This window comes from Odontesthes bonariensis, chromosome 1, assembly GCF_027942865.1.
Source record: "Odontesthes bonariensis isolate fOdoBon6 chromosome 1, fOdoBon6.hap1, whole genome shotgun sequence".
Classification (NCBI taxonomy): Eukaryota; Metazoa; Chordata; class Actinopteri; order Atheriniformes; family Atherinopsidae; genus Odontesthes; species Odontesthes bonariensis.
The window spans coordinates 14,709,708-14,733,501 of NC_134506.1; positions in this window are offsets into that span (position 1 = coordinate 14,709,708).

Sequence of the window (23,794 nt, forward strand, 5' to 3'; positions counted from 1 at the left end):
CCAGCCATGCGCGTAATTTGCACGGGGGTTACGGGGGTCATGACCCCCTCAAAAATCAGATCCAGCTAATATAACCTCCCCCAATATCATCAAATCAAATCATCAAAAAATATCATAAAATTCTGAATGAATAACTTTTGTTTGTTTTCTTTATTCATTCATTTCATTTCAAGATAGTATCATGTTTTAAATAATCTGTAATGTAACCCCCCCCCCAAACCGACTACTTGGTATTACCCAACCCAATTTCTCTACCGAAAGTTTGTTTATGCGCAGCCGCTGGACCTGGTGAGTGGTGCCAGAGGGTGCCAGGGATCACTGTGTGGAACCAATGTCACTGAACTGTATCTTAAGTTGCTGTTTGCTCCAAAACAGTCACACTTTTTTGGGGTTTGTTGTGCTAAGAGGTGGATCAACGAGAGTTAAATTGATGGAAAAGGGCTGTGACGGCTGCTCAGAAAGTTCACAAAGCTAGTGCAAAAATCTTGAATGTTGTCTTGCACATACCAAGACGTTCACCTCATGTGTTCCTTATATGTGATCCTGCAAGGCGAAACCAGTCGCTTTGGTAAAATTTACAAAACTAAGTTATTGTGCTCACATGAACGGCCATAAACTAAGCTTTCCAACGATATGTATATTGAGGCTATTGCTATCGCTAAGATAACTGCATCCAAAGTTGGCATGGTTCTCCTGTCAGGATAATGCTAGAAGAGAAGAAAATCACCTTTTTAAGCGGCGTTGACAACTGGAATGACTGCTAATGTGTTAAATCTTCACCGGGCTTAACAGTCAAAACATATGTTTTTCCGTGAAATTTCTTCAACCCGCCCAGTTTTCCAGTCGTTTCAGTAATATATTGTGGTCAACTGTATCAAATGCAGCACTGAGATCTAGTAGAACTAAGACTGACATTTTTTCCACCGTCTGTATTCAGACATATGTTGTTAAACTCTTTGTCAGAGCAGTCTCAGTGCTGTGGTTCTGTCTAAAAGTTGACTGGAAGGTGTCATAGCAGTTGTTTTGTTTTAAAAAGTAATTAAGTGGTTGAAAAACCGCTTTTTCAATGATCTTACTTAAAATGGGAGATTTGAGATAGGCTTGTAGTTGTTCATTTGTGTCTTGTCAAGATTGTCCTTTTTCAGCAGAGGTTTGATTACAGCTTTTTTTTAGTGGCTCTGGAAACACACCCGACATTAAAGACAAGTTCACCATCAGTAACAGGTCTGACTCCTTTAATAATATTATTATTAATTTATAGCAATCTTAATGTGATAGTAAGTGGGCAATATGTGAAATCAGTTCAGAATAAAGGTGCAAGCTGCACTCCAGTGTGCCACCCTGTATTGTGTGATGTATCGAGAGTTGCATTGTGCATAATACATTTGCTGCATGTAGGTGCCAATACAGTGATGAAATTGATTAATCTTTAAGTTCTTGTCATCTGCCAAAGTTGGCTAGTGCTTAAACACTGAATTTAACTACTGTGTCGTTATGGCATAAATAGTGAAGTGAACTGCTGCATTTACGTTAAGTAGCCTAAATCAGTAAAAGTATCACAATGTATTTCTAACACAGGAATGGCAAATTAGCGAGCAAGAAAATGATTAAATAAATAAATAAATATGCTGCGAGTTTAACCCCCCCAATGGTAGACCCAAAGTTACGCCCTTGGTTCCAGCGCTAGCGCTACATGCATCTTTGCAAACCAGAGCAATCAGATGAGTGTCAAAATCATCACTCCTGCTTTCCCCTTCACGCACGCCTTTTTTTGTCGTCTTGCTGTGTCTTGTGTAGCACTTGCTTGATGTTTGACTGTGTTAGGAGAGTTGTTCACTAACTAGTTCGTCATATTGTCAAAGTAAGCTCATTTCAACAGGTTTCGCTAGTTTTACGGCATAGGGCTGCCGTGCCATCTACGTGCCATAGCGATTCACAAAACATTTGCGCATGGTACCACGGGCGTAAGTAAGGCCACAGCCCCACCCTCCGCTTTGGATTTAAAGCTGCAGACCCTAAACAGCTCATTCTGAGGATCCTAAGGAAAGCTCATTTTTGGGACTGGCTGTAATTCTGGGCAGAATTTTGGGGAAAAAAACTCAGATGCAGTATAAGGGGACCACTGAAGCCTATAAAAATATATAAAAGCCTCCATTTATTTTCCTGCCATGGAACCTTTAAGATTAATAACTAAACAACTTCTCATAACAAGGGGATTAAGTAGCCAAACAGGTTAAATTGGATGTTTCACTTATCGCTCCGCTGTCGTTGCTGGAAGCCATGTTGAACTGACTAAAATTCACATGCATAGCGCAGTTTGAATGGCTTAATGTGACCGGCTTATGAGTAAATCGTCTCCAATGTTGGGTGCGTTCTTATGATTGGCTGATTGGTTGCAGATCATTCCGTGTTAAAAAAAAGACATTTGTGGATTGACGCACGTCAGGGCAATCTAAAAAAAACCACACAAATGCAGCGAAGTCCATAGACCAGAAGCCGTTTGTAAATCAAGCTTTATTTGTGTGTGCATCAGATATACATGTGTGAATCTTGTCCTGCGCATTTGTACATCGTCCTGTGCATTTGTGAATCGTCCTGCGCATTTTTGAATCGTCCTGCGCATTTGTGAATTGTCCTGCGCATTTGTGAAAATTGAGACTGATTTAGCTCCATCGTGGTATGCTTCGAGGACAATTCTAAGCCCTGACAAGCACAAGATGTAATTTGTAACTGTGTGCTGATATTTAAAACTTTAGAAATGAGAGAGTGTACTTTCTGTTTCACGTGACTGTATGCAAATTGATCAAGAAGCATCAAATCAGTGGGGGAAACATTACTTTTAGGTTCAGATCTGGATCACTTGAATAAGAAATTGATGCAAAATTGATTTTGGCAGAGGATATGCTCTTTGTGTGCCCTGCTGATTATCACTGTATTTGATGCTTTCCACTTTGCAGGAAAAGACAGTTGGTCTCCGACTATAACATTTATCTGTGTCCTAATTTAAATGTATTTGTGTGGAAGATGTCCTTAGAAGAAACTGGCACATCGATATTGTAGGGGGCATGCTCAGAGCAACCAAAGATAAAGTTCATAATTTACTGAGGCATAAAGAGTTATGTAAGCCATCTTTAAGTGAAGGGAGGACAGAGTAGTTAAGTTCTCAGTGTTTCACATGGTTTTTTATTTCACATTTACTGTTTGTTTTACAGAATACTGTTTGATTGAGTTATTTAGAAATAAGAATTCCTGAATTGCTCTTTAGTAATGTAAGCTCACATTTCACTGCCCAACTCCCACAGTCTTTGTGTTGTAAAGATTTGTTTGCTTGTTTGATTGTGCAAAAGTAAAGACCTCATTATTTAAGTAAGTAGGAAAGAAAGAAAGAAATATTTAGAGAACTGTCTAAAGGGTGAAATAAATACTAAATGTTTGAAAAAAAAAAAACTACTTTAGTGCTCTGTTAGTCCAGATGAAAAAAAGTCAGATCAGTCAAAAAGAAAAATGATCAACAGCCAATTTATCTGGTTTATTGTCAGCGTTTTCACAGGTTGTCATTTTCCATTGACTCCATTGATTCCATTGTTGGCAAAGGAGTTTTTTAGCAAATTGCCATTCTATTAAACAAGCCTTGTTAATGATGGGTTTTGCTACTGAAATCTTTTAATATGATTCTATTAGCTAATGGAAAAACAAATACTGTGGAAATTTGATTACATATAAAGGCTGTGCAATCAGTTTAGAACACTATATTAAAAGATGCATTACATGTTATTGGATCTATCAATTTCATTTCACAAGAATGATTTTAGAGTTGGCAGCATTTTAGAGCTTTATTTAAAAAAATCTTAATCATCACTAACTAGGCAATAACAATAAGTATGACATTAATACTTAATAATAAGAGTATGTGTCATTTGATGTTAGATACTGTAGATTTGCAAATACAAATATGAGGTAAACGTTCCACAAATTACAGTGTAATTAACAATAAATGTGTCCCATTTGTCTGTTGACGTGAACACAAAAGATCTCCGCATACTACACATGAGCCACTTCATATATATTAAATAGGAAGAAATGTAAACTTTGTCAGGTATGACAGATTGTTTGATTTTCTCTTACTTGAAGGCATTGGCCACGTTTTCTTTGTAGACGTGAGGACTCGGATAGCAGCCACTGAGGCAGCCTGGCTGAGTGCTGTGCCCCAGATGATTTTTTATAAATTGGAGAACATTCATTAAAACTCTCAATGTTCGCGTTTACAAAATGCATCAACATAACTAAAACGAAACTAAAATATCATTAAACAACAGTTGATGAAAAGACACAATTTGGGGGAGCTTTATTCATCAATTTCTTTACCTGGGCTTTAGTTAGAATACAGAGCATAACCTTTTCTGTAAAGTAACATTTGTGGTAGGAGCAGATTATGCTGTGGCTCCATGTTCTTTAACTGCCCCATTGATCCTGAACTATTAATGTTGCCATGGATTTGCTGATTTTGTTCCTTTTTCTCAGAGTTGGAACACACTATTGACTAGACCTCATAATTGCTGGATGAAAAAATAACTTTTTATGTTCCTCATATTCGTTGTTTTACCAAAGCATCCCATTTTAGTCAGGGAGATTTTACACAATTTATGCTCTATTTTAACTTAAAAAGATCTGATGCGTGTTCAGTCGTCCTCTTTGAGGAACACATGTTTTAAATCACTATTTTCTTTGTATTCCTCTGTTACATTTCATTGCATTATATCATGTTTCTTGCCAAACAATACATCGACATATAGACCGGGGAGGCTGGGGATCGATCCAACAAATGCAATCACTCCGCTTCTCAGCTACAGTCACCCATCACAGTAACATTAGCACAATGTTGGAGCTAATGTAATTCCTTTTTCTTCTCTGGTGTTTTACACCAACCTTACTTTTCTCTTGTGTTTTATGGCTGAAGAACATGCCAGACGATCCTAACTACAACTTTATTGTTGTCATGCAGATGGAAAATCACAAATGAATGGACTATTCAATAATTTTGTTAAGGATGCAAATTGTTGTTCTGTCACTGCATCAATGTAGAATCATTCACATAGGCATAATGATGCATCTTATAACTGAGAAATGTTCACAATTTGATGAAATTCAAACACAGATTAATTCGCCATGTTTAGTTATTTTCTTCATCCTTCAGGACTCATTGCAAAGTAAGAGCTTCATTGTACAGTGAGTACAATGATCCAAGCAAAATATTAAAAAAGACCCCTTCCTTTTGACGCTGTTGCTCACCTTTGCTCCTTCACACTGAATAAACAGAGTTGGTCTGCTTTCTCAGTGTGGGCTTTTTAAAAAAGTATGCTGGCAATGCAGAGTCAGAGCTGTGACAAGAGCGCCTGTGTTGAGTCTTTCCAGATGATTGGGCTCTGTTTTTACCTGCACTGCCAGCTCAGGACTGCAACAACGTTTACCCCCATTCCATCTCTTACCTTGCAAACAGAACAACATCAAAGTAGCTACAGTCTGTGTGAAAGGGGCAACTGTAAGAGATTTAAATTTTACTTACAGATAACAGGGGAAAAACACAAATTTTTCCTTTAGAACACATGACAAAGTTCTGCACTGAATCCCTGTCAATTAGTCATAGATACAAAGAATATTTTTTCTGCCATGTTAATCTTCAAAGAAATAATCCTGTTGTACAAAATCAAGTCACACAGATTGCCCCGGATTAATCTCTGGTGTAAAATGTAATCCAATAGCATCCCTTAGCTTGCTAAAGCGCAGTCATAATCCCATATCAGACCGGGGCTGGTAATCTTGTTCCTAACAAATGGCTTCTCATCACTTTTTGATAGCACATAGCACAAAAGCATGAACATAAAGATGAGCCAATGTCAAGGTTTGAAAATATATTATCTTACCCCGTTTGGCACAGAAATATAAGCGGCCAAGTTTATTTGTATACCAGCTAGTCGAGTCATTTGGCCACCCCTCCTGAGTCTAGTTCTGCCTGTTTCTTCCTGTTAAAAGGGAGTTGTTTCTCGCCACAGTCGCCTCATGCACACTCAGGACGGGGGATTGGACTGAAGAGAAGTTCCGGTGCAATCGGTTGGTTTCCTTAGCTAGGAATTTATTTTTGAATCGGCTCTGTATGTATGAATTGGACTATTTTTTTTATTTGATTAATTGGATTTGATTGGATTATGATTACAATGATTTGGACTCTAATTGACTTGAATTGGACTGTACCTCTGAAGCGCCTTTGAAATTACATTTGTTGTGATTTGGCGCTATATAAATAAACTAAATTGAATTGAATTGAAAATTGTTAAGAAAGGAAGGAAGGTGTTATTTTTCTCTTTGGATGATTTCTACTGGTTCCTAATTTTTTTCAAATTTGTTAAAGTCTAAGTTAAGGGAGTGCCTCTGCAAGAACATCGGCTGCATCCAGCACACACTAACATAAAATCTCCCCTCCTCCTCCCACTGCTCAGCTGCACTCATTTGGTATTTCGCCATGCTCTGTATTCAAAGCATGAGCGGGATTAGACTATCACTCCTTCAGCATGTGTGTGTGTCTAACTGCCCTTTTCATCGGTCCTTATTGGTAATCAAGTGACATGAAGATCTCTCTGCCTGTAGAAAAGGAAATGGCCGACTCTGCTGGCCCTCCATCCAGCTCAGCTTCGCACTGTGATTTATGTGAGTTATTAGTGGGCCCCCACTGGCAGGGCCTATCATCTGAATTCTAACTGAGGATTAAGCCCCAAGCTAATGATTGGACTGCAAAGGAAAATCGACCATGTGTTTGGCTGTGGCATGTTTCCTGTAAACCAGATTATAGGACCAGATTATAGCTTTGCATAGCAGCGCGAACATGAGATGGGACATTCAGAAAAATCATGTCTGTGAGCATATATGAAGATTAAACACACATACACACCAGTGTAAAACAAACTGCATCTGGGCAGCTTAAGTTATGAGTCTGTATTAACTTTGTATCAACTCACTCATATTGAGGCCAGCACATAGACACAGACAGAAATTGTTAAGTAGGAGTATCGTTATACAAATAAGCTTGACCGCAAAAAATAATTTAACGTGCTTGGTTTATCTGGAATTCAGTAACACATTGTATTTAAAGAGACTGCCACACTTGTGCTCATAAACGTAAAAGCCTGAATGTTAGTGACACACATTAAATTCAAGCTTGGGTCAATTGTTGGGTAGATGTGGCTCGGAGCAGTTTTCATAAGCGATGTGATGCTCATTTCCGTGTTGTAGAGTAATGACACGTTGTGACATGGCCTCTAGCGATAAGATAACCCTATATAAGTCTGCAACCTGACAGCAATTGTTTCATTTATGAAGAAAGATTTTAGTCTTGTATCGCATCACATCTGCTTCCTCCTTGGGAATACTTTTATTGTGCTCGTTTACTGTATGCGTTTGTGGCTTTGTGGACTAAATATTTTACACTGGAAAGAGCAAAGATCATAGTGTTCCTTCCCTCCAGCTCACAATCCGGAAATCCAATCACAAGAATCAATACACCCCTGGTCCGTCATGGACAATACCAGTGGATTCCCTTTTGAAAAAAAGTAAAGAGTATTATAGTGATGATTCCATAAAGCCATTACCAGTTCAAGGGTAGTTGTAGTACAATCAATAAGAGTTCAGACCATGCTGCTGCCATGTAACAAAAAGAGGTTCAGGAAAACCCTTTACTGTCTGATGTGAGTGTGAGAATTTGAGACTCACTCTTGATTGATTTTTTTTTTTTGTCCCTCTTCAGATATGTTACAGCCTTGGGGCTCTGCTGCAATTAATCTATGATCATTCTTATTCTAATGTGTAAAGAATTTCTTGGATTGTAACACTTACAGAGGCCCTTTGAGGGGGAGGGCTATATCTTCATTGGGTAATACATAAGTCTCCCCGTTAAACTGAACAGAGGCGTTGATGTTGGATTTTCCAGCATGGATCAAAGCAGCCAGACCCTCTTCCTCCTCCTCCAATTCCCTCCCACTCTTGTGAAAGTCTACTGCTGCTTTGCCCTGCATATTAACACAGCTGTAATTGGACTTGTTGTGTGTTTGTAGCTTCTCTGTTTGTTTGGATTATGTTTGAAGCCTGGATTAATTAAATTGTGTCCTTGGTGTCAAAGTCTCAGAGCATGTAAAAATCACACGGCTGAAAAGAATGCTAGAGAACGTTCTTAGTTTACACGAGAGGGTGAGAAAGGTGCCAAATATAAAAACTGGGGAGGAATAACTTCTCATTTGGGAGGTAACATTTGTGCAGTTTGGATAACTACTTATCTACACAGTAACAAAAAAAAACACTGGATATACTTTTACTTCATTTTAATGAAGTAAAACTCAAAGAAGTGTGATGAAGCTCTTGCCAACAAGTTGCCAAAATTTTATACTAAAATGTTATTACTGGTTTAGGATGAATGGAGACCTCTGAAACCCATCTGGGTTTTGCTGAATTATTTCCATCCATTGGAGCAGAGCAAACTAAAACTGTCCACGTTTTCATTCCATCAACTCTAGTGAGACTCTGAAGTGTGTTTATGATTGAGTCTGGAGAACATAAAGGACGTTACCAGACCATGAAGATTAAATATAACCTTTAAAGTCTGGCTTTTCCGTGTTTTTTCCGGTTCATACACTCATCAGAGAAGCAGGGTGTAATGACTTCCCTGTGTAGTTTGTATATGCATGCAGCCTATCTGTTGGCAGATGGGAGGGCGACAGAATCAGGCTTGTCCTGTGAAATGGGAAAAGTCTGATGACTTGTTTAGAAATCTCCCAAATGACTCCCAGACCAAACCACTGGTCTTGTTTAATGGCCATTCATCTTATTATGTCGGATTACTTTAGGATCTTACTGTGCCACTTGTGAGGAATTTGGGGGGTGATTTACCTTTATTTACCATTAACAGTAAAGGCATTACAACTCACCTGAAACACGGGAACTGCCAGTCTTTTGCTGTAACAATACTGCATTTTCTTCTTCTTCATGAGATAAAAATTGTGGCCCTTTGTCTCGTGCAGATGCTGTGCACATTGTTGAGGTTTGATCTCTCCACTGCACACATCAATAAGGCAAACTAGGGCACATGTTAGCTGTATGCCTGGTTTCAAATATCACTAACCCTCATTCAAGCCAGACACAAGCTAATGTAGATAATCTGGCATACTGCCAGCCTGGATGCAGCCAAACACCTTGCCTGAGCTAACTGTAGCACTCCTGTGAGACATATTGTTTGGTTATGGTGTATAACAAAAATGTGCATTGTAAAACCTAATGCAGAAGAGTGATTAGATAATACTGCTAAATGTATCTCAGAGCCACACTGTACTCTAATAGGTTAAGACAGTTGACTGGCTGGTTAGAGCCAACTGTCTCGGAAATTGCTTTGGCATGTATTTTTCCACTGCTGTGTCCTCCCTCTGTCTTGCAGCCCAATCAATAAAAGCTTCCATAAGACCATCTGTGTGTGTTTGTGTGTGTGGTGGGTGCCCGAGAGATTCTACAAATCTTCTTTACCTACCTACTTTAATTTTTTTTCTGGTTACTTCTCATGATATTGGACTGTTTCTATATTTAACTTTTTTTTCAGACTGAAGTAAAGGAACTAAGTAACTAACTTGACTAAGATTCACTACTTACTGATTAGTACTATTTCATGGTAGGCTATCGATCCTTGAATATTTGCTTTCATTGCTGCTTTGCAACATTTCAAATGTAGAATATTTAACTTTTTACTCTTCAACATTAATTGTTTAGTTTTAGATTAAGATGATATAAAATGGATAAGATAAAATCCCTTTAAAATGCAATATATTCATAAAGACTGAGGGCAAGTTCATGATTTCTACATCTGCAACACCCGTTGAGTTCACATAACTTAAATTTTGTGACCTTTACTTGTCTCAATACTGCCCAAAATGTTTGACTATATCAACTGTAGGCCTAAAGAGGTTAAGTGCATGAGTCAGGAAAACAAAAATGTAGCTGCTTCATGTATCTCCAACTCTATGAGTGAAGTCAGAGACTGTTTCAAGGAGAGATGTGAAAGAGATCTGCTGTTTTCTATGTTTCTCATTTAACAATAAATCTGTAGGTCAACAAGAACAGATTACTTTCTGTTTTTTTCTAACAAACTGTCTTAAAGACGTACATTTAACTTTAATACCAAAAATATTCCCATCTGTTTCATCAGATTTCCGAGTTAAACTTATTTCCATTGCACTGTAATAAGGTATGGATACAGATATACAGTCACTTCATCTGTATAGATCTTGGGGCAGCCAGACTTCATGATGCCACAGCTTCCTCCGTGTTTAACTACTATTTCCTGTGCATAGTTGTGGTAAATAGGGTTTCCAGTTCTTAAAGCAGTAGTCTGTGAAAATAAGGTTGTTATGGCATCAGGCCTTTATATAAAACTGTAATTTTAGCACTGGTTGCTTTTGAGGTATTTTGTGTTATAGCATCATTGGATTTTCATGCCCGTTGCTTGACTGTTGCTTGACTTCCCCCCCTTTTCAGAACCAGAAACTCCACTAATTATTGGTTGGATGGAAGAGAAATGTGGAGTTGAAATTTTGGAGTATGCAAAAAGCTCCTCCTCCGCAGAACCTTAAATCCAAGTGTGGTTTCAGCAGGGATGTAAAGAAATCCTCTCATGTCAACAGGAAGAAAGGGCTCATGAAAAGCTAAAGCTGTAGTCAAAGGAGGCATTTCAATATGTGACCAGCTGAACATTGACTGGTCCTGAACCTAACACACGATCAATGAACAGATAAGGACTTAATTTGCTCTTTTAGTTGAGGTTAGGGAAGCAGATCCTCCGAAAACATCCAGATATCACACACGTGTATGTATGTATATAGTCTTCTCGAGATGAAAATAAAAAAAAAACTGTGTTATTTGGTACCCAGCTTTCTAGTGCTGACTATAAGAGATCACTGAGTTTACAGTGGCATTTTATTACTGAGAGAAGTATTTACAAATGCTACACTGAGTATTTCTTCAAGCTAGTCTCCATCTCTGTCACTGTCTCATCTGGATGTGAAAACAGCTGAGAAAATGATGGTAGCTGCATCGATACTCACTGAATTTAAAAACACACCACACATTTTTCAGTTGAAAGAACTATTGGTTCACATTTTGTTATATCCAAGTTATTTAGTATGTTAATATTTATGCTTAACTATGCCCTGTGTGTGTAAAGACTTTCTAGGTCCTTGCATGTTTGCTCTCTGGTAACACCAAGATGAGTTACTGGCACACTGCTGCATTTGGGTCTTTGTGCTTCCAAGGGGATTTTGAAAAAATTTGTGAGGATCAGGGACTTTCTATTTCTGACAGTTCTTAGATTTTTTTCCAACATTATTTCTGTGTAGATTTAGCAGATGTCTAGGGTATTTTTTTTAAAACAGAAACATTAGTGTTGTCAATTGACTGTTAACTGCATAATCAAAAGAAAGTGTTTGATTTAAATGTCTCCGATATTCGTGTTTGATATGAAACATCTAGATATACAGCCATAAATTGAAAATGGAATGAAACGTGTCGAATTGTGGCGCTGCAACAATTATCTGAAGCAGGAAAAAGAATTTAATGAAAAAGTAGTTTGGCTTCAACTATCAATCACTGTGACGTGCGTGAAATTAGTGAGAAGGCGCCTGCTTTCCAATAAATCAAACAGAGGACATACATTTTGTTGAACTATTGGAACCAATGTCGACCGGTGTTTTTACCAAGCAATTTCAGAATAGAATATACAGAGATGCTTAATCTAACATAATAATCCAGATGTGTAGCTAAGTCTATAGTTTTATTCCACTGGAATGATAATAGAAGAACCATTAGGAGATATAATATTCTGTCTCTTAAGCCATCAAAAACATTGGCTGTTTTCTCTATGTGCGCTTTGTATTCATAGTCAAGGGCATCTCATTGTTCCACATCTGAGGGTCATCTGAGCAGCCGCGTCCCCAAGGCTTTTCTCACCATCTGACCGAGGGAGAAATCGAAAGTCCTGTACAGCGAGAACAAAAAATGTCAATTTCCCTGTTGATTCAGTTTGGTAAAAGAAGTGTGGGAGATAAAGCTAGTGTTATTTATCATGGTTAAGGTGTCGCTCAATATTGAGCTATGTTAATTAGAGCTCTGTAGCTAAAACCAACGACTGTGGGAAGCAGTGCTTCCACAAATAGTTTCTACCCATGGATTAATTGATCTGAAGTCAGCTGCACTCGGGCTTTCTTAGTAAAGCATCATTAGAGGGAGTAAATGCTCAATAAGGTAACAGCTTAATTATGACTTGTAAAAATTCTTCTGTTTGCAGATTTTAGAGTATATTCTCAAGGTAGAAAACATCAGAGTGCTTCTGTCTGTGCAGAACATTTAGTATACTGATTCCATGATTTAAAACTATTCCTTTAAATGAGTAATTGCTTGCCATTTTAAAAAGGGAAACCAAGCTTTTTTGGTCTGATGGCGGAATGTAAGCTATGTTGGTTTATAGCACAAAATGTTGCAGTTTCACGAAAAAAGGCCCTTTTTTCCCTTGCTTGAAGAGAAGTTTTCCACGCTTAAACAATGACATGAAGGACTTCGTGTACCCAATTCTTGCTATTTGATGACATTCAGCTGCCACGTGTTGCTGCACGATGACATTGTTCACTGATTCTTGCTATGCTAAAATGTGCACATAAATACATAATGGAACCCAGTAAGGGGTGGCTGTAGGAAGATGAAGGGCAGTCTATCTCCGACAAGATTCCTTATTTTTCTACGTTGCTGATGCCAACGACTGGTTAATGTCTTAATGGACTTAAAAACACAGGTTAAGTTTGGAAATGACACATTGTTCCAGATGATGAATATTTTGATATTCATGGATCGCTGTCCCTGTCATGTCATGTTGATGTGAGAAATTGTACCTATTACTTGTTTTCTGTTGAGAATAAGCTGTTCTTCAACAGTTTTTTTTTCCTGTAATACAAATCACCTTAAAAATTAAAAATCACCTGTTTACTTTGAATTTATGTATCAAAAAATATAAAAAAAATTGGAAGACTGCTTGTAGGCACGTGTATATACCATCCTATAACATTCCAAGTTTATGATATGCGCATTTTTCACCAAAATTTTAGCCAAATAAAATTAAAAAGGTTGCGATAAAATCTTTATGTGATCAAGTTTTCAAGTAACATTAACACGCCATCAAACAGCACCTCTACTCACCATTCCTTGTGTATGCGAGTGAAAACTGTTAAACATGAAAGTGAAAAGAAAAGAGTTGATGAGACGACTGCCTGGATTTTTAAACACAGATACGTATCAAAGGCATTAGGCTCTCTTTTTCTTCCAATGTTTTCAGTCTTTTCCATCCGCTCCCTAAGTTGCAATGTCTCTCATTTAGATTCACACACATTTTGCTACTCACCATTCTGTTCCGCCTGACTCTCAAAGCTTTGTGGTATAGCCCACTGCGTTTGAATGGGAGCCATTTGGAGTTTGGTTCCAGAAGGGCTAAACACAAAACAGACAACCCACAACAGACATCATGCACTTTGGATTTCTTTCTTCATCATATGGCTTGTTTCCTGATAAACATAAGAAAAAGGAGCACAGTCGGGTCGCAGCTAGTGGGATGTATACGAGGCATGAACTGCAAAATGAGAAAAAGGTATGCCGAAATGTTTTAATAGAACATCAAGAATCTGAAAACATGTTGAAAGTGACACATTTTACTATTTCGTGCTAAATATTAGCTCATTTTGACGTTGACAGTATCAACATATCTCAAAAAAGTTGGGACAGGGGCAGCAAAAGGCTTGAAAAGTAAGTGGTACCAAAAAGAAAAAGCTGGAGGAACATGTTGCAACTAATTAGATTAATTGGCAACAGCTCAGTAACATGATTAGATATAAAAAGTGGACCTAAGGCCTCAACTCCACTACTCCAGAGGTCCGTTTCACGTAGCAGGTTTAGTGAAAACTCTGAGTAGGTTAACCCTGAAATGAGGGAAACCCTGAGTTTTCCGTTTCACAAAGGGAGGTAACTCAACCCCGAGAAAGAGGGGTAACTCTAGCCTGTTTCACAAAGAGAGGTAACTTAACCTCACGGTCAGTTACCGGAGTAACAGACTCTCTGAACCTAACCTGGTCGGGACCAGGTTTTATTCAAGAAACCTCGAGTTTCTCTCAGTCTCCGCCCTCTTTCAGCCACACACGCCATTTGATTTCCTCATTCATTCAGTCAGCAGAGCGAGTTCTTCTACTTCTAGAAGTCCATTAGGCACAGTAGGAGGCGACTTTTTTCACCAACATGTCCTTCTGACAACGATCCCGTGGATGAAGGTGCAGCATTATTGCGCAGAGAAATAAATATTCGTCGGAGATGGTTATCAGACCGCGCATAGATTTTTGCATTTACAGACAATTATCTTTTTGAGCGGCACCATCAGGATGTGTTGGGACAAAAGAAAAAAAAGACATAAAAGACAAATAAATATTTGTATGAATAGGCTTAAAAAAGATATATATAGGCCTATTATATTTTATAAAGGCACTCGTGTCTTGGGGGTGGATTCCCTCCGGGGATTCCCTCAGCCACTGCCCTCCCGGCAAGGGCGTAACTTTGGGTCTACCATTGGGGGGGTTAAACTCGCAGCATATTTATTTATTTATTTAATCATTTTCTTGCTCGCTAATTTGCCATTCCTGTGTTAGAAATACATTGTGATACTTTTACTGATTTAGGCTACTTAACGTAAATGCAGCTGTTCACTTCACTATTTATGCCATAACGACACAGTAGTTAAATTCAGTGTTTAAGCACTAGCCAACATTGGCAGATGACAAGAACTTAAAGATTAATCAATTTCATCACTGTATTGGCACCTACATGCAGCAAATGTATTATGCACAGTGCAACTCTCGATACATCACACAATACAGGGTGGCACACTGGAGTGCAGCTTGCACCTTTATTCGGAACTGATTTCACATATTGCCCACTTACTATCACATTAAGATTGCTATAAATTAATAATAATATTATTAAAGGAGTCAGACCTGTTACTGATGGTGAACTTGTCTTTAATGTCGGGTGTGTTTCCAGAGCCACTAAAAAAAGCTGTAATCAAACCTCTGCTGAAAAAGGACAATCTTGACAAGACACAAATGAACAACTACAAGCCTATCTCAAATCTCCCATTTTTAAGTAAGATCATTGAAAAAGCGGTTTTTCAACCACTTAATTACTTTTTAAAACAAAACAACTGCTATGACACCTTCCAGTCAACTTTTAGACAGAACCACAGCACTGAGACTGCTCTGACAAAGAGTTTAACAACATATGTCTGAATACAGACGGTGGAATAATGTCAGTCTTAGTTCTACTAGATCTCAGTGCTGCATTTGATACAGTTGACCACAATATATTACTGAAACGACTGGAAAACTGGGCGGGTTGAACAAATTTCACGGAAAAACATATGTTTTGACTGTTAAGCCCGGTGAAGATTTAACACATTAGCAGTCATTCCAGTTGTCAACGCCGCTTAAAAAGGTGATTTTCTTTAGCCTGATTAACATAGACTTTCAAATCTCTTCGAGATTCTGGTCTGACCAAGACCATAACGAATACGATTCGAAATGGCCTGGTCAACCCGTCTCCCTCGGGTTGCTACTGGTTGTGGCCAGAAAAGGCTGTGCCTAAGCTTAAGCCAATCACACCACTCTTTCCTCTGACGTATGATTTAGCTACCAGCGGGGCTAACTGGTAGATTAAACTCTTACCAAAGCCAGTAGGGAGCAAGGCGAAAACGTCTTTCCTGTCAAGAAATGATTCAAGGGCTGTTCTTTGCTCGATTTTTAACGAGAATCTCCCGTCGAACACTTTCATTACAGCATCTACAGCAGTGTCAAAAGCTTGACGCTGCTCCATGTTGATATTGAATGAAGCGCTTCCGTGTACAATCCATGGGTTGAGTGGCAGTTCAACCACGTCACTACCTTGAACACGCCTCTACCCTGGGCCGTTGGCGCTGCTCAAAGTTGATTGCTTCCCGACAAAGTGGGTGGAGTTCCCATTTTTTCGGGAACTCGAATCCACCTGAATGAGCAGTTTGCCTGAGTAAGTGTAGCAGAGCCGAAGGTGTTGCGTCACTGCGAGGGCGGAGCCTGGGTAGATTTTCTTCTCTTCTAGCATTATCCTGACAGGAGAACCATGCCAACTTTGGATGCAGTTATCTTAGCGATAGCAATAGCCTCAATATCGCTGGAAAGCTTAGTTTATGGCCGTTCATGTGAGCACAATAACTTAGTTTTGTAAATTTTACCAAAGCGACTGGTTTCGCCTTGCAGGATCACATATAAGGAACACATGAGGTGAACGTCTGGGTATGTGCAAGAAAACATTCAAGATTTTCGCGCTAGCTTTGTGAACTTTCTGAGCAGCCGTCACAGCCCTTTTCCATCAATTTAACTCTCGTTAATCCACCTCTTAGCACAACAAACCCCAAAAAAGTGTGACTGTTTTGGAGCAAACAGCAACTTAAGATACAGTTCAGTGACATTGGTTCCACACAGTGATCCCTGGCACCCTCTGGCACCACTCACCAGGTCCAGCGGCTGCGCATAAACAAACTTTCGGTAGAGAAATTGGGTTGGGTAATACCAAGTAGTCGGTTTGGGGGGGGGGTTACATTACAGATTATTTAAAACATGATACTATCTTGAAATGAAATGAATGAATAAAGAAAACAAACAAAAGTTATTCATTCAGAATTTTATGATATTTTTTTATGATTTGATTTGATGATATTGGGGGGGTTATATTAGCTGGATCTGATTTTTGAGGGGGTCATGACCCCCGTAACCCCCGTGCAAATTACGCGCATGCCTCCCGGGCACCACCCGTTTTACGGGCATCTGCCTTCTTTCTGTTGGCTCAGTAGAAGTCTGTGTTAGTTTAAATAGGCTTAATTATTTAACAGAACATGATATAGATGATGACTCTAAATTGTCCTTCGGAGTGAGTGTGAGTGTGCATGGTTGTTTGTCTCGTTTGTCTCTATGTGGCCCTGTGATGGACTGGCGGCCTGTCCAGGGTGTACCCCGCCTCTTGCCCATTGACCGCTGGGATAGGCTCCAGCCCCCCCGCGACCCGACTGACGGATTCAGCGGTGTATAGATAATGGATGGATGGATGATATAGATGAGAAGACATAGTTTATGTGTGTGAAAACAGCATTATGTTGGGAATAAAATAACTGCACAGTCAAATAGCCACTTAATATTTATTTTACAGTGTAAAACATGATTAAAATGAGGTACCTCCATGCCGAGGTCTCACCTGTTTGAACAATGTTTTTACATTTCATCTTAAACTGCTGCCAAGAGCGCTTCTCCCCTGCGGGATTGCACCTAAATGAAATAAATGAATGGGCCACCATTCAAGCAGTTTCCCTGTAATATTATTGTGTTTGCAAAGGACTACATTTAAACTTACACTTTTGCTGCTGCAGCGGTGTTGCACTTATTTCTAAAAACGTATTGAAACTCGCCGTATGAGCGCATTAAGATTTCCAATTCGAGGTTGGTGAAAAACGTAGCCCCTCCTCTTCCCCGTTGCCAAGGTGACTCGTCGAATCGGGGTTCCATTGATGCTGGCTTTTTAAAGTTGTGGTGCACGCGCTAAACTCAAGGTGAACTTACTCAGAGTTGATTAACCTCACTCAAATCAGCGTTTCTGGAACCGAAAACTCAGAGTTTTCTATCTCAGAGTAGATCAACTCAGAGATCAGGAATAGACTCAGAGTTGGTTGAACCTGCTACGTGAAACGGACCCCAGATATTCTCTTAGACCATTTTATTTTCCCTCAGTCAAAAAAAAAAAAGGAAAAAAAAATCTCAGTCCAGAGGAGAAATTCCCACAAATGCTGAATTAACATAACCTGACTCACGTCATCTGGCTGCGTTCACCAGCTACACGCGGGGGCGTTCCCAAATACCAGAGGGCGGGAGTCAGGTAAGAATTAACATGCCTTAACGACACAACGAAATTCAGGAGAAGAAACATTCTGAGCATGCCCAATGAGCTGATTCTCCTTTTGCAAAAACTTCAAAACCAAAACAGTAGTTTGTGCAATGGTGAAACAAAAAGACAAATATGGTTTATTTGTGTTGACACACAATGAAGAAGACTTGTTAGTCAACAAGATCTTATAGTATAGTACACAGTATATTTTTTACCTGAGCCATGAAAGCTCAGGAAAAGATCTGAAAACTTTGTTTGTGGGTGCCATTGTTGTTATAGTTTCCAGTGCCTGCTCATTACACAAAGCAGCAGCTGGCATGTGCAATGAAGGGTGAGATGCCCCAAACCTCTGTTTGTCGTATACACATGCATAACACTGAGGAAGGAGTGTTGAAATATGGATTTTTGTTTTGCTGACTTAAAACACAGTTTGCATCTGGATGAGGTGAAAACCAAGACAAAAAAGTTTGTTTTGCAAAATATCCATGTGTGTGTGTACAGAGCCTTTGAGAGACAGCGTCTCTCAAAAGTAATAGGAGCACAAATTCAGCAATCATTCTACAAAATATTTCTCTGGACCAAAGCTTATTAGTCTATAAGCTCTTCTGTCAAGATTCAAATATTAATTTTAATTTGAAACACAAGCTCCCATCCCAACATCTTTTTTTTTTCACAAGGCCTTGCATACTCTAACCCTGCGTGTAGTCCAGACTTTTGCTCCGACTGAATATATTTGGTCTATATCGTGAATCTCAAAATGCGAAAAAGAAAACCCAAGACCGTTGAGCAGATAGAATCCTATATCACACAAGAATGGGACAGCATTGCTTTTCCAAAGTCCAGCAACTGGTCTCCTCAGTTCCCAGATGTTTACAGACTATTGTAAAAAATAATTGCTTATACTACACAGTGGTAAGCATGGCCTCGTCCTTACATTTTGAGACGTGTTGCTGCCTTTTGTTATTGGGGTTTTAAAAAATTTGATGAAAAGGGTTGGAGTTCACACATAAGATATTAAATTGTATAACAAACCTAAAATGGATGGGGTGAGATGGCAGGTAATAAACAATGTGCTTCATGTGATGTGACTAAAAACAAGCAGGTATGGTGTATGCAAACATACAAGAGGTGCTTGAATGTACTAGCAGCTTGACTGGCAACACATTCCATCTGGCAAATAACGTCTGGAAACAGTAAATCAATATTCATGTGATGTTAAGATGGGAAGATAAAATGTGCTTTTGGAAACAGACAGACCAGAAATAAAAAGAGAAACAGAAAAGATTAGAGCTCAAGGGTATGGATTACCAAGGCTACATGAGTCTGAGCACTGAGCTTGAGGGTTCTGAGAACCCAATGAAAGGAAACATGATGCCTGGCATGAGTCTGCATGGATCATTGCAGATGCAGGAGGCAGGGTCGACCAAGCTGGAAAGTGCCTCAGAAGCTGTGGTGTTAGCATCTGGAATTCATCCAAAGAGGCAGGTTGTGGGTGGCGAAGCAATCTTTTTGCCGTAAGTAAGTTGTGGTGCCATGACTTAAATTATGAAGGAGGGCATTCTTAGTACTGGAGATATCAGAGCAGATAAGCAAAGCAAGGCTTTTTGCGTGGGTTGCCTGGAAATTATGGATCCAGGCAAAAAGATCTTCAGACGATGGAAACAACAGCAGGATAAATACCATAGTAGGGTAAGCTGCAGGAAAAGAGACACAAAGCTCAAGAGGGATCCCGTATCCAAGATATCACAGTTCACAGTCACTAGATGTTGTTTAACAGCCGGGGAAAAAAATTAAATCAGAGCTCAACAGCGGCACCCTCAATATGTGTAATATGCCCAAAAAGGGGACGTAGAAACAGGTTTTGTGAACAAACAGCGGAGAATGAAAGAGGTATTCACAGAATTGAGTCCACACTGATGGACAGGATAGGATGAGAGACAGATGTACTTTTACACTTTTCAGAATGTCACGCGCAGGAGGTGGCAAGGAAGGAGGACCCAGGTACAGACACAGCAGATGACCAGAAGACAACAGGAGGTTGATGGTGATCTGAACTAATTTATTCCTTATACACAAAAAATCAAAACTGCAGAAAAACAAAAATCAAACTAATGACAAAAACCAGAAAAAGACAAGACTAACCAGAATTCGAATGAAACTAGAACTAGGGACAGACCGAGAGGTTGTAGCGATGAGGATCTGGCAAAGAATGAATGAAACCAGGAGTTTAAATGCAGAGGAGGGTGATTGGTAAGTGAAGACAGCTGAGGGAAATAACACATGGGTGAAGGGAGTGGAGCGGATGACCGGAACCGAAGAGAGACTTGGAAACAAGTGAGGAAGTGACAGAACCGAGACAAGACAGAAAAAAACGCTAACAACAAGAAAGAAATCATGACACAGAGAGAGAAACTGGTTGAAGCTGGGACTCAGATATTGAGAGAGAATCCTGCTCAGGCAGACAAACCAGAGACTGGATATAAGACTACGGAAGAGTATTTTAATGATATAGACCCAGATTCACACTGGCACTGATAAAGATCGCTTAGGGCTCCAGAACAGATATATTAAAGACTGAAACTGCCATAATACAACAAAAATATGTGAATAGTTGATATGATGATGAATGTGAAGTTAAAAATGAATTCATGCAATAAGATTTGTCAGGCGGTGGAACAACAAGTCATTGTTTCAAATGATATTTTGAAATATTTTCTATTTATTTATGTATTTACCTTTCCCCTAGTCCTTTCATTTACATGTTTTCTTCTACATTTCCCAGTATCTGTTTTTACATTCCTGTAAGCATTTCTGGTTTATTGTGAAAATGAGGTGGACAGTCTTTCAAAAAAGATGCTAAACATATCCGTCCACTGCAAGTAAAAAAAAAAACCATTTTGGTAAGGTCTAGTTTCTCCCGTCATTTTATGTCGTTCTTTTTCTGTTCCCGTGTCTTCCCCTCCTGGGCCTCCTCCGGAGCGGGAACCGGAACTCTCCAACTGGCTAACATCGGCTACTTCGCTTTACGAGCAGACATCACAGAGCAGAGAAGATAGGAGGAGTTGTCATTTTTTTGTCACAGTGTGTTATAGAGAAACAAAGCATGAATATGCGTGTGTGTGAAAGTATATGTTGTTATGAAGTACACACTAGAAATAAGACAACACTGAAATGAGATAAATATTCTTTCATTATTAAGGTTTATGACCCATTTTCCCAAAAACACTCATCCCTCATCCCCCTCCCTCATTTTACCATGTGCTTGCTTTGTGCCTTGCTTCCCTCTGTTGTACTTTAATATTTATCAAAACAGTTTCAACTGACATGTTGTCTCTATTCAAACCAAGACTAAGTGGCCTCAGGTATTGCCAGACAATACATCCAAATGTGTTCAAAACAACCTTAAATCAACTGGAAAGTCATCCATATGGTGCTGTCAGAGTGAAAGAAATCTGTAGTGACTGATAGTCATGTGATGCTTTCAGTATTCTCAGTAATGTTCTTTCTATGATAAAGTAGTGAAGACTTTTGCAATAGCCTACCTTCAGCACTGTAGATGACTAAATTAATCATCTTTGTACTTTAACTACATACAAGCATCACTAACAAATGATTGTAATTACACAGGTGGAGCCTTGTTGTTCATTTCACATTGAAATCTGACATGGATCATATGCACACCATAGTTTTATTGAATAATTAATCTGGTGGGCTGCCCTGTCTCTTGAATACTAAATAGGAGGTGCCATTAGCTACAGAATAATTCCTTAACATTTCAAATGTGGACTGCAGAATCACCCAAGTGTTGGCATATTCCCCATTTGCATTTTCTGAATAATCCATTATCAGTGGCACACACATACACAGGAGTTAATGTGGGAAGAGCTGATCGATCTTTCTTGAGTTTGCATTGTGGGTAAATGGAGCTCTGTGTTATCCAGGCAGGCACGCTCACTCACTGCTGCCCCCATGTCTCCCCAGGCTCTGTTTCCAACCACTTCCACAGAAAGAAGCATCAATCATCTCTCATGGCCAGACACTTCGCTGGACATGGAATATTGATATGGCTTTCAAGATGTAGGGTGTGAACATGATCTGTGACACCTACTGTATCAGCCTCGCTTTTTCAGCTGCTCTACATATAGCAACTGAAGTATTGCTACATTCGCATGCATTCGTGTGTTTATTTAGAGGCAACTTATATATGGTGCAGGGAAATACAAGAAAGACAGTTCAAGCTGGGATCAGTTGGTGTATATGGATTTTTTGTCATTACAACAAATATTTCCTTTTCACATGATTTTTTCCTGACGGGCAAGGCAGTTTCCAACCATTTATGGTGAAGTGGCAGGCACATCTTTATGATTGTGTATGGCTAATGTGAGTGTATTTTTGAATACATTCAAATGCTTGTCACCGTTCCACAATTAACTGGTGAATGGAAACTTCTCCCTGCAGACGTCTCCTCATTACCTTCTGTGCGTATTTGGAGCTCACAGACTGTCTCAACTGGAAAAAGAAGTGTCACTGTCACCATAAATTACATAGTTTCTCTTTCCCCCCTGTCTTCTTGATTCACCCGCTAGGCTTTTTACTTTCTGCAGCTCTACAGGCATGGAGATTTACTGCTTTATATGTTATTTGAGAATCCATTAAAAATCGACTCCCTGTATGTTCAGACAGAGGGAAGGTTTGGTGGATTAATCTACCAATATGAATATGCGTAGGAGCACAAATTTACATAAACAAAAGCTGACTTCTATGTATGTGAGCAAATATTTGCCAGTTGGCCTTTTGTTTAAGTCACAAGTATGTTGGTCTAGCTGGACTTTGTCACTACATATATACCACTAATTGCTTATCAATTAAATCTAATCTACACCCTCCCTAAAAAGCTCCTTGTGAATGCATCGATACATGTGGTAAAAAAATCGTATATGCAAATACACAAAATGATATATAGTTGGAAGACAACTTCCTTCTTCACATTCATCCATCCATTTTCTAGACCAGCTTAATCCTATTCAGGGTCAGAAGGAGGCTGCAGTCTTTCACAGCTGCCATTAGGGGACACACTCTAAATGGATCGCCAGTCCATAACAGGGTCAACACAAAGACAAACGAGACGAACAACCACGCACGCTCACACTCACACTCACACTCACTTCAATTCAGCCTAACATGCATGTTTATGGACTGCTGGAGGAAGCTGGAATATCCAGAGAGAACCTATGCAGCAAAGTGTAAAACACTTCCTTGTTTGCCTGACAGCCAAAATGGATGCAGTCCAACAATGTGGTGTCTCCCACCAGAGTTTGTAAAGTTCAAACATTGTGCTGCAGGTGATAACACCGCAGTTAAAATCGACAAAATCTGATGGGGGTTTTTTCGCATTAAATGCATCATATGTCAGAAGGATAAGCAGAATTTGCTGTTGTCTTCTTGAGGCAATGAATTCACATGTTCTCAACATCTTGACAGCTACTTTCGTAACCTTTGTCTGGTATTCGGTTTACAATACAGACCTAGTGAGTTTGGACACCTATGCATTCATTGTGAGCGGGTGTTTCCTAACTTTTGACTGGTACAGTACATCCAGTCACATCTTTTGTGACTGTAGTCAGGTAGTCATTTTCCACTCACACACCTGCTTTTTCATAAAACAAAACAAAGCTTAACCCTCCAGGGCTTGTGGAGCACATCCCATCTTCCAACTACACTG